Source organism: Pelophylax lessonae (assembly GCF_965119305.1).
Source record: "Pelophylax lessonae genome assembly, chromosome: 9".
Classification (NCBI taxonomy): domain Eukaryota; kingdom Metazoa; phylum Chordata; class Amphibia; order Anura; family Ranidae; genus Pelophylax; species Pelophylax lessonae.
In genome coordinates this window covers 93,877,856-93,893,670 of record NC_138776.1, presented here as the reverse complement: position 1 = coordinate 93,893,670, position 15,815 = coordinate 93,877,856, and the positions used below count along the sequence as shown (strand labels likewise).

The 15,815-nt window shown below is 35.9% G+C and overlaps 1 long non-coding RNA gene across 1 annotated transcript; it reads right to left on the bottom strand.

Moving 5' to 3' along the window:
- Nucleotides 1-3,073: 3,073 nt before the first annotated feature.
- On the bottom strand, nt 3,074-3,671 carry LOC309563741. Its single transcript, XR_014225733.1, has 2 exons — nt 3,629-3,671; nt 3,074-3,569 (listed from the first exon to the last, which is right to left on the bottom strand). It is a non-coding gene; the product is annotated as an uncharacterized lncRNA (long non-coding RNA).
- Between the last annotated feature and the right edge of the window lie 12,144 nt (nt 3,672-15,815).

The following is a 15,815-nucleotide window of genomic DNA, read 5'->3' as shown; positions in this document are numbered from 1 at the left end:
ATTAGCTTATAGATGATACCTGAAAACCCTCCTCTGCAGAGAAGCCTATCCTACCCACACCTAACAATTGTATTTTCAATTTCTCCATCAGCTCATCCCCCAGTTATTGCCTTTTGTTTCACTTGACCCTCCCTTCTAGATTGTAAGCTCTAACGAGCAGGGCTCTCATTCCTCCTGTATTGAATTGTATTGTAACTGTATTATCTGTCCTCTTGTTGTAAAGTGCTGCGCAAACTGTTGGCGCTATATAAATCCTGTAAAAAAATATTAATAATGAGGGACATTTTAACACATTATTTTCTCACTGAAATGTGAAACTATGACAAATGCTATAAATGGTGTTAGCCGTGCTAAAAAAAATCTCAGACACATAAACTTAGAAAATATATATAAAGCCCATTAGTGTAACCTAAAAAAGTGACTGTGAAAGTTCCTCTGTGACTCCAAAATCCAATACGGTGCTGTGCACAGTGATCCACACCTCTGTGCCTTTATCCACCACCAACTATTATGCTCACTTACCAGAGCCCCTCCAATTGTGGGCGTTATAATCCACTCCTCAGGGATATTGGATCCATTGCATTACTCAACTTGTCCTTAATATCTCATCCAGAGCTAGTGTAAGTTATATTCCTTTTCCACTCCTCACCAGAATGTTAATACAATAAAGAAGATGCTATCATTGCGCAACATGTTTTTGCATAAAATTTACAATTAGAAAATCTTTTTAGATTGTTAAAAAGTGCCAACTAACATTAACTAGTGCCCTCTGACTGGCACTAAGTACATCCAGCAACCCGAGTCTGTAAATGCGCCGCTCCTCCGATAGCTGGGGTCGGCGTGCATTCCAATGCACAGCTGTGTAGTGCATAAACCAAAGGTATCATGCGTGTATTGCATCACTATGCGTCACATATTGATGCAATACATGCATGATACATTTGGTTTATGCACTACACAGCTGTGAATTGGAACGCACGCCAACCCCAGCTATCAGAACAGCAGCGCATTTACTAACTTGGGTTGCTGGATGTACTTAGTGCCGGTCCAAGGGCACTAGTATAGAATAAACATGTTGAGCAACGATAGCATCTTCATTATTATATGAGCAGTCTGCTGAGGAGTGGAAAATAAATATAACATACACTAGCTCTGGATGAGATATTAAGGACAAGCTGAGTAATACAGTGGATCCAATATCCCTGAGGAGTGGATTATAATGCCCAATATTGGAGGGGCTCTGGTGGTGGATAGTGGCACAGAGATGTGAATCAGTGTGCACAGCACCATATTGGATTTTGGAGTCACGGGGGAACTTTCACAGTCACTTTTTTATGTTGCCATTTATATAATTTGTCATGTAGTTTACTAAGTTTTACTTTTTCCCTAGATTACAAACTGTCTTTGATAGAACTACCCATTGGCACATTTTTTTAAAAAGTAGAATTACACATTTGAGATATATTCAACTGAACTTGTTACAAGTTTCCTTACTGCTGGACATAAGGTGAATTATGACAAGTATTTAATCTGGATAAGGTTGTTTTTTTTTAAAGGGCTTTCTTAGGCTCTAAAAATTACTTTATGCTAATATAACATTTAAGAGTTTGTTTATTAGATATATTTTTCCATTTTTTTGTAATTTATTATGTGAGATACCCAAAGCTTTGTGTATTGTTTCCCAGGCACATTCAAAATCATATCAGTTCTTACTACTGTTTTATCAAAATTAGCTGGGTCCTACAATATGACCCCCTTCAACAGACTGCCATTAATTTAATTACAACCAAAAAACGAAATGTTATCTTTGCGTGATGTCACACATCTGTTATTAATAGCTCTTAATTAAAAAGAATGTGCCTTAACCTCCCTGGCGGTATGATTATGTCAGGAATTATGTACCAAAAGCGGTACAATTTTTTGCATGGAAATTTGGCGTTATGTATTATAGGCCTACAATTCTTAGTAATTACTGACTTAAACCTGACCAAAAAAAGACTCTAGTAGACATCCCAGATGTGATAAATTTGAAACACAAACGCATGAATTATAATCTAATCAATAATATAATTTTATATAATAATATATATATATATATATATATATATATATACACATATATATAATATAAATGTTATGTGTTTGTGTTTTGTGCAACATTTGAATTTCCCTCCCAGTTCCGCTCGCATGCACCATTGCTGCTGCAGGGAACGGAACCAGGAAGTCATCGGACCGACGGACGAGCGGCGGGGATCTCGGCTGGCGATCAAAGCAATGGGAGATCATCGCTGGATCGCCAGGAGAAGGTAAGAAATGCCGCTGCACGCTCTGCACATCTACCCCGAGCGTGACTCGGGGATACCGATAGTAGCATAAAAAATACACCCCAAGTCACGCTCGGGGATACCGCTAAGGGAGTTAATTGCTTTTCCTTGTTTAGAAGATGCCAAATGAGGTAGAAGAAATGTACACACAACATAATAAAAGTCAACATTATCTCCAAAACAAACTCAATACATTTATTTTTAAGAGAAATATAAGATGCAATGTAAACATAAACAGCACATAAAAATGACAAATCCTATCTTACAGTTTTCGAGCTTTGAATTTTAATTGAGTTCCAAACTCTATGAACAAGACATTGCCACCCCCATTAGATAATCCCATACATCCCTGTTTAGAGAGTTTGGAATTTTTGTTCAATTAAACATTTTGTTCAATTTATTTTCCATTCAAACAAACATAATTCAAACTATAAGATCATAAGCACCTTTTGGTCCAAGAAACCATCGAACTGGGAGATTAGCAAAAAAGGTGACTGGGAAAAAGAAAGGGCAAAATATGTCAAAACAATTCACCTCTAATCACATTTTTAATTGTGACAAGCCAACAGTATCCTGTTCACATCAATACACAGTGATCCATTATAGGCACATGAAAACCTATGTGGGAAAGGTATCCAATTAAAATTTGTTTAGATACATATGTAAAGGTGAAGACTTCAGAAATGCACCAGTGTGAACAAAGAAGTGTAGCCTGGGAGAAATAAATGTATTTAATTAAAATTAAAAAAAAAAGACCCACACTTCAGCCCCTTCAGTTTAGAAATAAAGCAGTCCCCTGTCCTCACACTCCCCTTATAAGCAGCCAATTTCAGGCCACGGTTTTTGTTACTTTACCAGATTAATGAAATAATTCAATAGAATGCAATTAAGGTGGTCAACATTCCAATGACGCTGTAAATCCCTGTAACTCGAAGAAGTTTTCCACACATAATGCCACAGGAAAAATGATTATTCATCCCAGAAAAAAAAAAAAAAAGGATTTTATGTGTGTGTGTGTTTATCGAGGACACTTTATCAATGCTTTTTGCACAAAAAGTAAAAACCCCTTAAAGTTGATAAAACTGAATGCCAGGTTTAGGAAAAGTATAGGTAGGTTGCAATGTAAAAAATTATATTTCAATGGCAAAAGGCAGGCAATGCTTAGTACAATTGACTTCAGTGGGTAAAAGTGGTATCTGAAATGCTGCATATAATGTAGGAAATGAAAAAACAGACTCAGTGGTCCTCTTTGCTAGAAAAATGTAAGTTATCTATTAAACATCCCATATCAAGTTTACTTGTACTTTACAACAGTTGTTGAAGTCTACTATATTAGAAATGCCCAAATGATTTTCTAGCACATTTCATCATTTAGCTGTATATCTTGTAAATCACAGCCCACTTTTACCTGCAGCTGCTGCTGGAGCAGTGTATATTAGAAAAGGAATAAAAAAGTACAAACACAGGACAGAGGAAAATAAAATAAACTGTAGATGAACACACCATTTATTAACTGTTTGTCCTATCAACACTTATTAATACATTTTAAAGTTATCCGGTGGCTAGGTGAAAACCTATTTCTGCAGATCTACAGGGTCTTGGAGTGAGGGGGAGCTTTGGGAAGTGCTGCACTGGATATGCACTGACAGTTTATACCATCGCCTACCTGCTACTGTTTTTTCTTTTTGAAGTTTTCAGCTAGCCAAGGATATACTTCGAAGAATGTGCTGAAGACACTTTGGGGTTGATTTACTAAAACTTGAGAGTGCAAAGTCAGGTGCAGCTCTGCATACAAACCAATCAGCTTCCATGTTTTTTGTTTTTTTTTCTGTCAAAGCTTAATTGAACAAGCTGAAGTTAGAAGCTAACTGACTACAAGCAATGGCCATATTTTCTCTGTTTATAAGGATTTATGCTAATTGACAGAATGTGTAGGAGCAGTTGTATTGCAATGACAAATTCCATCTAGAAAGAGTACAGACTTTTAAATCTTACACTCTGACAATTTTCCCCCTCCTGAACCTCACTCAAACAACATATCCTTTCCCTTCACTCAGACAAATATAAAAATCCAACTTAACATAACAGCCCAATGACACCAAACACCCATTTAACACACTTACAAAACCTTTGCTGACCACCAGTGCAACTTTCTTCATCTTTCATGAACACTCGAAACCTTTCCTGTCTAACTGCTCATTTTATCACTAAAGAAAAAAACATGTGGGTTAGTAAATTCTTTATAAATAGTCTTTGGGAGCTAGTTAACATTACTTTAATTAGACTTTCTTGTTAAAGGCAAATGTAGAATCTATTACTGTGACTGAAGATGCTTGTATGAAATTTCTACTTCAAACTTCAAGATCTCAACCTATGTGCTGCTAAAGATGGCCACACAAGATTACCTTTACTTAAATCCAGCAAATAGACTAAAACGTGAGTTGGCTGTATACATTTAAATAAAACGTGTGATGTGGAGATATGTTTATTCAATAACGATTGATAAATTTACATTGCAGGATTTTGTTCTACCTACTTTTGGCATGTGTTGTATATAATGAAAGATAACAATTATCCTAAAGGGCTAACTCAATGTTAGTGGTTAATCAGTACATAGTAGCAATAAATCACACAAGATCATGCAATGCTCTAAATGTGTGTGATTAATCCCTACTACATGCTACTTGTGTAGCTTACAACATAATCAGCCATTTGTTTTATTACATAGTGATCAGTCACATGCAATGTTAACAGCATGGTTGAGCTATTAAATATTGTGCTACTGCCCATAGAGCTATTTGATCTTACTATGCACAATTAATGTAGGCATAAGCCCTATTATTGTGATTTTTTTCTTTGTAATGAAAAAATCATTAATAGCATATAGTAGAAAACATCTGGACCATTGAAGTATCAGTAAATCAGAACTTATACTAAAGCAAAATATGTTTATCTCACTGGCTGGTAATAACTTCTTAGTAATAAATCATCACAGATACCTTTAGAAGCTGCTAAAAGATTCTGGTTTGATTTTATTAAGGCACTTTGAAAGTGAACAGTCTATTTGCCGTTAGTAAATCAACCCCTCTGAGTGAACATTGGCAGTCATTTCTGTGCTGCCAAGAGTGTTAGGCTAGGGTTCACTACTTTAATACTTCCAAAGTGACTTCTACATCCTATATCATACAATGGGAAATATTTAATTATTTGCTATACACAATTAATTATTACATGGTATACAAAATAAAAACCAAAACAATAAGTTACTTTAAAATGATGCAATTAGGATGTTTTGGTGAATGCTTTATCAATGTTTATAACAGAATTTGCTTTCCCAGTAAAATGCTTCCTGGTTATATCAACAAGTTGCAATTGTATGCAGAAACCCAGGGTAAGCAAAATGTACTCTGTTTTCAGTGGCTTAGAGTGGGTGAATGGAAAAGGATTTCCTAGTTGTTCTGGGTGACTGCACATTGATGACACCTTGTCAGCTTATGACCTTATATACATTCATTATCTGCTCTATCTTGTTACGTACTTTTAAAGATACATTTCAGCACCCCCGAAAAAAATATATGCTTTTTCCCGGTAAATGCTTTTAACTTAGTGCTCATAAACAATGAACACAGCCATTCTATGCCCAAGGAAACATTTAACCTATCAATTTGCTTTGATCTTCTCTTGTCAATGTATTTTCCCTGTTGCATTCCCTAAGATAAATGTCTTCTTCACAAAATGGCTGCCCCAATTTTATGCGGGCAACAGTAATAATTTAACCCCTTCAATAACAGGCCTACAAATATGACTAAAAAGGCCTAAATGGTTATCACTGCTGTTTGGATTCCACAGGAAGCTCAACTCAGGACAGTGGTGGCTGGAGTTGTTCAAGATAGATTTGTTAATGCCAGTGTGAAGCTAATAATACAAATTAATATCAATTGCACTCTTAAATTAAAACCTGCTAAAAGTGAATCTGAACATATGATATTAAAATAGATTATAACTTGGGACCAGCCCAGTGCTAGAAGGTCTTAAAACACAGAACACGCTAGTAAAAGATTGTGAATTCCATGTTTTTCTCTGGTCATAAAAAACCCAGGGTGGAGATGTATCACCTTAAAATACTTTTATAAGAAAGGAAATGTGGTTATTTGTTTAAAAAAAAAAGGTTTAAAAAAATGCTGCAAGGAGGTGCTGCTGAAGAACCTGTCGCAGAAAAAGTTACTTTACAAAAATAATGGCTATTAATATAACAGCCGTAATAACAAAGAAAATAAAATTCCCCATGTTTTTAAAAAGGTGATTTAAAGTGTTGATTTGTTAAGCAAATACACAAAAATCTTCTAACATAAAGAGATACATAAAGAGATAACAGCTGCCTGCTATTTTTCACTGTGGCAAAAACACTGTGGTGCTCAATATATAATTGCCAGCTAATTAAAACTCTTTCCAGGGACAGATATGCTGATTGGGTGTCGGCTCACACTTGTGAGCTGCAAATTCAGTGCAGATCCTGCACTGCATCCAAATCACACCTCGTTCATGTGAAATGCTGCAGGTGTGTATGGTAATGACACCCCAAAATCGGTTCACAAAACGTAGTGCGATTTGCAGAATCGAATAGCATGGCTGTGAACCCCCATGTGATCCGATTCTGATGCGGCCAAAAGAAGGATCCTCCATGATTATCATACGGATTCGGTGCGATTTGAGCCATACAGAATAATAGCTCAAATTACACTGAAGAATCGCATGTGATTTGAACAGGAATGCAGTGTAATTCTTGTTCAAAATCGAATGTGGTTCCTGCACCACATAGTGTGAACCAGCACCCAGGTTTCTATACTCATTAAGGGTTATATCTTCCCATAAAAACAAGGTGTTTCAATTACCACCATACAAAGTGGAAGCACATTTGGCCATTACAGACAAATTAGAAAGACTGGGAAAAAACCTATGCAATTTTGCCCATACCACTAAATCACCTGGAAGGCTATGGTTCTATGTCTGTTCTGACTGACAACGCTTATACCTTTAAACCTGCCAAACACTCCCTCTTGCTTGCTACCTAATTTTGCATGCAATTAAGAGAACAATATATGAGGGAGGTCTACAATAACTATCAGGTTTCATTCTTACCACTTTAGAGAGATACAGCTATAAAATGGAGAACAATACTTTCCTATTTATGAGCATGGCACACAGTAAATATTTCTTTCAGTCTTGACTATACATTTTTCACTGAATAATCAGTGACTGTCAGACATCTCTATACTGTGTTTTAGTGTGCTGACAAACTTTTACCTCAAGCAGTCCAATCAATCAAATAATTAGTATGTTTAATTTTAATGTTCTCAGACATCTTATGTATGCACTTGGATATAGAAATTTGTCCATAATAGTCAGGTTCATACATATTCAAGTTTGTGTCTGCATAGTATCCAATATGTATCCCCGATATATAACCATATCCTCCTTCCCTATTGTTACTGGTTTCACTGTTGGATTAGGAAATACTTTTTTCTGCATTCTCTATAAATAGTAACTTAGAAATAAAGATGATAAACATTTAAATGATAGGTTCAATTCTAGTAACATGTTACATGGTACACCCGTATTCAGCTAATACTGCTAACACATCAGTCCCACACCCCCACCCGAATTACCCACTATGACAGCGGGTGAGGGATCCTCTACCGCCCACACAGCTAAGTCATTCATTCACAGAATTCTGTGAATGAATAAACTACAAGTCCTGTCTTCCCCACAGAAGACGATTTGTAGTTCTCAATGAACTGCAATGGTGCTGGTGAATGCCCTTGTAGTTCATTGATTCTTCCTGCTCTTTAGTAACTATCTGCCTATATGGGCTGTACTGAGTCTCTGCAGTAAACTTCTCCTTTAAATTGAGTATAGTGAGAAAGGGGGATTTTTTGACTGACATTTTAAAACTATTTCCAAACATATTTAGTGTGAAATCTTTAATATTGGAACATGTCCCTGGAAACTGAAGACAGCTGGCAACTATACTTGGTAAGAAAAAAAAAAGAGCAATGAAAAAAAAAAAAAACACTCACTGAAATGCAAGTGCTAGCAGCAATACTCCAGTTGATCAAAAGAAAGTTCTCATTTCTTTTCTTGAGATTTAGCCAAAAAGATAACTTTTTCATTCTCATAAAAAGTGATTTCCCTGAACGGAGGTGACAACTGAAACTGCATAGTTTCCAGTGTACGTCACCTTGTGTAGTTTCACAAGCTACTTCTGCTCAGTGAGGTTTGTAGTGCAGCTTATAATCAGTTATCAGACAATACAGTACCTACTGTGCAGGGAGATTGCTGTGGATTGCAAACTCCTATAAATGTAAGGAGCTAAATAAAACACAGTCTCTCCATGATTTTCAGCACCTGAACCTACCTAGTTAAACACACTGGTCTGGCTCATAGTTACCTGAGTGCATGGTTTCAATGTTACTATCACACTGTGCACACCACTCCAAGAGGCTATTAAATTAAGCAGTGATGACGCTTTCTATGCAAAGTAACACAATAGGCACACTCACTGCCTAATTAATAACCTCTTAAACAAACAACGTCCTGGATGAGAAGCCTGTTCTCCTATTTTAAATACTTAAATATTGCACTTATCCTTATGGATTTTCTTATTTTCAAGGAGAATATAAATTCATAACAAAGATTACAAAACAATAGTATATATATATATATATATATATATATATATATATATATATATAAAACAGGACATACAATGTTAATAAAGGCTACCCAAGACTTAAATTGGGGTTATAACTATGCTCATTCTGATACATACATGGCTACTGTATGTCCTGTAAATTCCCTTGTGTTTCAAATTTAAAGCCATAACCTAGTTTATTTTAATAAAGCATCAGATATATAAACATATACTTTACTAGAAAAAAATAATAATATGCAGCTCTAAAATAAAACATTATTTAATATGTTATAAATGCCATCGTCATTCTAAGCATACAAGCTGTATTGATAATTAAAGCAGAAATAAGAGAGGTTAATATTTAGTCAGTGGTCTGCCTTAAGTTGAAATTAATTTAATATGGGCCAGAAGTTGCAGAGAAATAAAAATATGTGAGTTATAAGCAAGTCGCGTTTGTTCTCTGGACTGCTTGCTGTTATGACCTTGTAAAGTACGCTAGGGAACATTCAGAAGTTAAAATGTTGTCTAATAAATCTCTGGATAATGGCTAAACGGTCTATTTTAACACAGGACTGAGTACTTGGACCAGCAGTCAAATAAAATATTTGGCCAATTGCAAAAACTGCAAGAACTTTCAAGGTCACAACAATACTGTGCAATTGCCGACATGGATACACCATTTGTGCAGACTGGCAGCTGCACAGGGGGCCATTTGGAACTTAGGGGCACATTTTTTGCTAGATGTGATTTAATGGATTGTACTTGGGCAGTGGTTGGTAGGGGGCCCAAAAGTACAGCAAAGGTGCCCTTTGGTGGCTTGTCCCTCAATGGTGACACATGCACATACACTAACACATTTGCCAAAGCAATCTTTATGTACACTAACTTCCCTAGTGACAAGATTTTAAATATAAACCTGCCTCGAAAGAAATTTTGAGAATGCCAATGCTGACCTCCATTTGTGAAATGCCAGTTGCTTAGCTATTGTGTTCATCCACTGGTTTCAATAATTTGTAAAACCACAGTCCTACACCCTTTCCCAGTTTCTGAAGCAATGTCCTAGAAAAAAATGCAGATTAAGAGTTCAGAGTTCAGCTATATGTCAATTGCTGCACACTTACTCTAGGCCAGTGATTTAAATATATTTAAGGGACCATTCATAAACAATGTTGGCATTTACATATGCATTTTTCTGTATTTAGGTGAGTTGTCTGTGCTCAGAATATGCACAATAAACTATTTACATATTCTTAACAAGTCCTCGCTCAACTCTCTAGCTTCTTTATGAAAACCCCGGCTGTGTATGTACAATAGAGTGGCAGAATACAAAGATATGCTCTCGTTGAAAAAAAGTTGTGAATTCTTCTCCACAATGCCTAAAACTACAGGGGTGCATGAGGGCTTCTTTAGAACTCCTTTACGGTTTGTTAAAAATCTGTATTTAATGAGCATAGTCGAGGCACAGGTTCACTTTAGGGTTGTGCATTCATTTTGATAAGGCTTTTTATTGTGCCTCAACACATTAAAAAAAGCACATGCACTATTTGTGAAAACACAGTGCACCACAAGTGCGTTTCGGTGCGTTAAAATGCAAGTTTTTTTATTTTTTTGGCTGCATGTGTGCGTGTTGGGGTGTTATTCAAAATGAAATGCAACATTTACGTAGCGCAAAAGTGTGAATTGTCCTTAAAGCCTCCAACAAATATTAACTAACATTTTCTACAGAAGGTCAGCAATGGTAGCCACATGTATTTCTCTATGAATGATGTTCTTTAATGAATATGTGTTACTTTAATTTATGTGAATATTTTTATTCTTGGTTTTATTCACCACCCTTAAGATCTGTGATGGTTTTTAAAAAGTAACCTCTCAAAAAAATGAAGTTTAAGTTAAATAAATGTAAAAGATATAGTATTAACATTAAATAAAACTATGAGACGTAAGACCTAATTCACACAGAGTGTGTGACGGCTATGTCTAGCTGCATAGGGATGCACAGGCGTTTTGTGCATCCCTGTGCTGCTGCCCCCAATGTGACATCCGTGTGCACGGCCTCCGAACGCACCCAGAGTGCATTCAGGGCTGGTCACCCATACCAATGACACATTAGGAGCAGCGTCTGTGTCCATGCAGCCATTGCATTCCAACTGACAGCAAAGGGAAAACCTAAACTGGGATTCATGGAGCACCTGTGCATCCCCATGAAGGTAAACACATCTGTAACACGGGGCAGGGTTTTCATACGCCCTGTGTCAAATAGGCTTTGAAGTGTAAATGTATCTTCAAAGCTGTGATCTGCACTGGGCTGCTTTATTCCTGACCAACGGTTACAATACAGTTTGGGTAACTGCTGCAGCCATTTTAACTTTACACACGAGGGCCAGAAGACCATAGTAAAGGATCTTAAATAAAATCAGGAAAATACAGAACACACATCAAGCAAAGAAAGTGATATAAATGTGAATTTACCTATTAACTCCCTGGAGTCGGCTTTATCAGGCATTTTACAACACTCAATAACAATTCAGAAGTGCTCATTATGAAGTTGCAGTATACAGCAAAAGCAGAAATCTCTAATTTTTCCAATTCTTTTGCCTTTTTTCCTCTTGGTTTAGACAGTGAAAGCAATTTTAGTTATCTTATTTGTTAACTTATTCTAAACACATCAAAAGTTAAACATGTATATTGTGATGTATGTTATTATGTTCTTCAATGTAAGAAATCAAATTCTCAAAGGCTACTCTTTACGGTTTGTTGTCTGGTTCAGATATGATCAGCCTATGATGAAAACTTGACCTATAAAGCTGTGCTCAAGCAGGTAATGGTGTTCCAATGACGTACAGCTTGTGATACAGAAACCAGTCAGATGCAACATTTTAGTTAAGTGAGAATTTAACTCAGGACAACAAATCACTTTCTAAATGTAACCACTTAACCAAGGTTACATGCACTTTTTTTGGTTCTTAATCTATGAAATTCATAATAGCCTATAGCTAATGGCTTGTAGTTTGGGGGTGTTTGAAGTTATATTTTATTGTGGCTAGACTTTAGGCTAAACTTTGATATTTACAGGCAGACCGCACTATGACACACCCTATCAAGCAGCTGTAGCTAGTCAATAAATGACCCACTAATAAGTTGGTACAAATACAGAGCATATGAGCATATATGTAATTTCTGTAAAAATAAAGTGCAGTGTGCTTTAAACAATACAATCAACAAAGAACAAATAACCTCTTGTCGACTGCCCCACCTAAATGTACTGCGGGGCGATGGCTCCTCTGCACAAAATCACGTACAGGTACATCATTTTGCACTTCCCGGTCTGGGGCGGGCCCCCGGCGACTTGCTCCCGCTGTGTCCCCTACAGAGGCAGAGAGGCAGTCTGCCTATGTACACAAGGCAGATTGCCATTACAAAGAACTCCCAAGGAACACATTTAAACCTTTGATCGCCCCTGATGTTAACCTTTTCCCTGCCAATGTCATTAGTACAGTGACAGTGCATTTTTTTAGCACTGATCACTGTATTGGTGTCACTGGTCCCCAAAGAAGTATCAAAAGTGTCACTTAGTGTCTGAGGTAATGTCGCAGTCCCGCTATACATCGCTAATCGCCACCATTAATTCCATAAAAATATACCATAGATTGTAGACGCTATAACTTTTGCGCAAACCAATAAATGTACGCTTAATAGGATTTTTTTTTTTTTACCAAAAACATGTAGCAGAATACATATTGGGCTAAATTGATGAGGAAATTAGATTTTCTACATTTTTTTTTATTGGATATGTTTCATAGAAAAGTAGGAAAGAAAGTAAAAAATTATATATTTTTTTTTTCAAAATTGTCGGCCTTTTTCTGTTTATAGCGCAAAAAATAAAAAATGCATAGGTGATTGAATACCACCAAAAGAAAGCTTTATTTGTGGGAAAAAAAGGACATTGATTTTAAATGCGTACAGTGTTGTGTAATTGTCAGTTAAAATACTGTATTGCAAACAATGGCCTGGTCATGAAGGGGGACAAACCTTCTGGAGTGGAAGTAAATAAACCACATGTGTAATATAACAAAGTGTTCAACATGCTTATACATGCAACTCTTCATATATGGAGCGCATGTAGACCCTATCACTAGTGGGTCTAGACATCTAGTGAGTGCATAGTGTGGGTGGTTATATCACGCGATGTACAAGAAGGTCCCCAACAAAAGGAGATTCACCAGTGGGTGTTGATTGACCGGTGGTGTTCCACATTTGAACAATTGCACAAATTCGGACACAGAGCACTTTTCAGCACTAGAAACTTTATTGATCCTTGCATGTGGAGGAAGATTTAACTAATTGTGAGATGGATGAGGAGGGATGGTGGAAACCTCCAACTATGAACAGTTGCAAATATAAGCACATTGAGCATGTTTTTTATTTGTTATTTTATTTATTGTATTGTTAATAGCACTCTGCACTTTAATTTTACAGCAAATGTATATAAATGCTCATAGTGCTGTATTTGTACTAATTTAAACTTTAATAATTTGCTGCCCCCAAAGGAACTTTGCTTGGTATTGACAAACATCCAACTGGCACTCACATTTTAAATAATCAGTGCAGCCACAACTAATACTTTATTTGTGGATACACACTGGCACTCTACCTTATTTATTCAATTCTTATATTTCTTGGAAGCACTAATAGTGAAGTCTCCAAGCTTAGCTCCAGGTCTGCTCCACCAGTTTTTCTCGTTAAGCTGCGAGAGTCTTAAAAATTCTGCTGCACTCTTTATGATGCAAAAGAAATACAAACTGTAATTTTGCTCTTCTAATGCCAGCAGCAGGTTGGTGGAACTGACGACTCATATGAACAGCTTTTGCTATGCGTGTGCCAAACATAAGCCAGTAGATGATTTAACCACATATATTTAACCAAGATGAAACATCAATTTTGGGGGGTACTGGCTCAGTGGTTTAAAACTATACATCAGACTCATTTTCATTTAAAGTGCCAGAAAACATAGATTATCTAATTAAGATAGATTAAAATGTAACACCTATCAAAATTTTTAAATATTTTTGCATAAATATAAAAGTCCTAACACAGATGAAAACCATTAACTAAATAAAGGTAATAATGCATACATGTTCTAGTTATATAAAAAGTACTGCTATTATCTCATCTTTAATATAATGTAAAACATTTCCCTTTATCACGTTTCAGAGGAGAAAGGTGGTATGAGTGTATTGTATATTCTTGTGCTCCAGATCTGCCAGTGCACATTACTGTGTCCTTTATTCTTGCATCTCTTTCTCTTCTTCTGCACATTATCTACTTTCTTACATGTATAAGAGTTTAATAATGTGCAAACAGATGGCTTAAATAGGGGCACAGAGGTGTTTAGAGAAATTCAATTTAAATTCTGGACAAAAAAAAAAATGTCATCATTGTTTCATAACATTTCCAAACGCCACTTCAATCGTTAGACACATTACTAACATGTTGCACAAGGCAAAGAACATTACAGTATTTCAGAACAAAAACAGTGATTTAAATGTTTATAATCTAAAAGGTTAACAAATGGCTTACTGGGCTATATTTAAATTCCAAGTACAGTTTACATCTCTAATAGTAGTGAAGGCAAGAACTTCACTTATTGCTAGAGTAACATATTCTAAGTAACATATTTCTCCTGAGTTCACTGGAAATCTATGGGTTATTTGCCAGATCGTATAGCTTTATTTTTTTATATTTTAATATTGGCCACAAAGTCATCACAATCTTTAAATATCTATAAATAACCTTTCTGTAAGATATGAAATGTGTTAAATTATGAACTGTATAACCTGCGCTTTTTTTTTAATGCACTTCATTTGAATCTGCTTTTACTTAAACTGTTAAAGTGCATCAGTTTCAAATAATGAACCACTTCGTTATCATTATTGATAAAACATAATCATTGTTATAATATTAACAACTAAAATGGCTATAATTAGTACTGCATTCAAGCAGATAATCTATTTATTAATCTATGTAATACTGTCCAGCAGAACTAAATAACTTCTAAAAAAAAAAATATTAAAAATTCTTAACAAAAGACAAGATAAGATTCACTTCTCCTTGAACCAGCAACTAGCTCCTTGAACCAGCAACTTTGAAAAGAAAGTAACCTAAATCCCCTCAAATCCAACTGTTAAATTCATCACAGGCTTACATTATTTCTACAGCACTGAAACCATACATGAAAATGTTTTTGGATTAGTGGAAGCAGACACTTCCAAAAATCAGGCACTAAAAAATGACATGTACCGTCTTTATTCTCAGTGGGCACTGCCTAGTGTAACTTCAGCATTCTGCTCCAAGCCATCCCGTTACAACTGTCACACCGTCGCAACCCTCAATGCAATGCTCTGAGTCCCTGTAACCAACAGTGAGGTTGACATTGCAGTAGAGGTGACAGGAAGGTGTGCAAGTGAGCAGAAAGTCAAGATTTGTATATTCAGTGCTCTGGATTCAAGTACTCCTTGGGCACACATGAAAATAAAACAAAGTATGTACAGGCACCTAGGCTCTATGTTACTTTAGGCTGGTTAACTTCTATAGATTATCAAGTTTATTTCTTAGGTAGCAAGTCCATAAACTTACCTCGTGTGTTCTGGGAAATTTGGGTTCAACTTGTAATCTAATAATTTTTCAATAAAGTTTTATGCATAGCTAAAATCCATTTTTCTCAGACAGATAGTGTTTTAAAAATATATACATTGTTTGGCAGTACTATAAGAATAACTGTTTAATCTTTCAAAGACTCAATT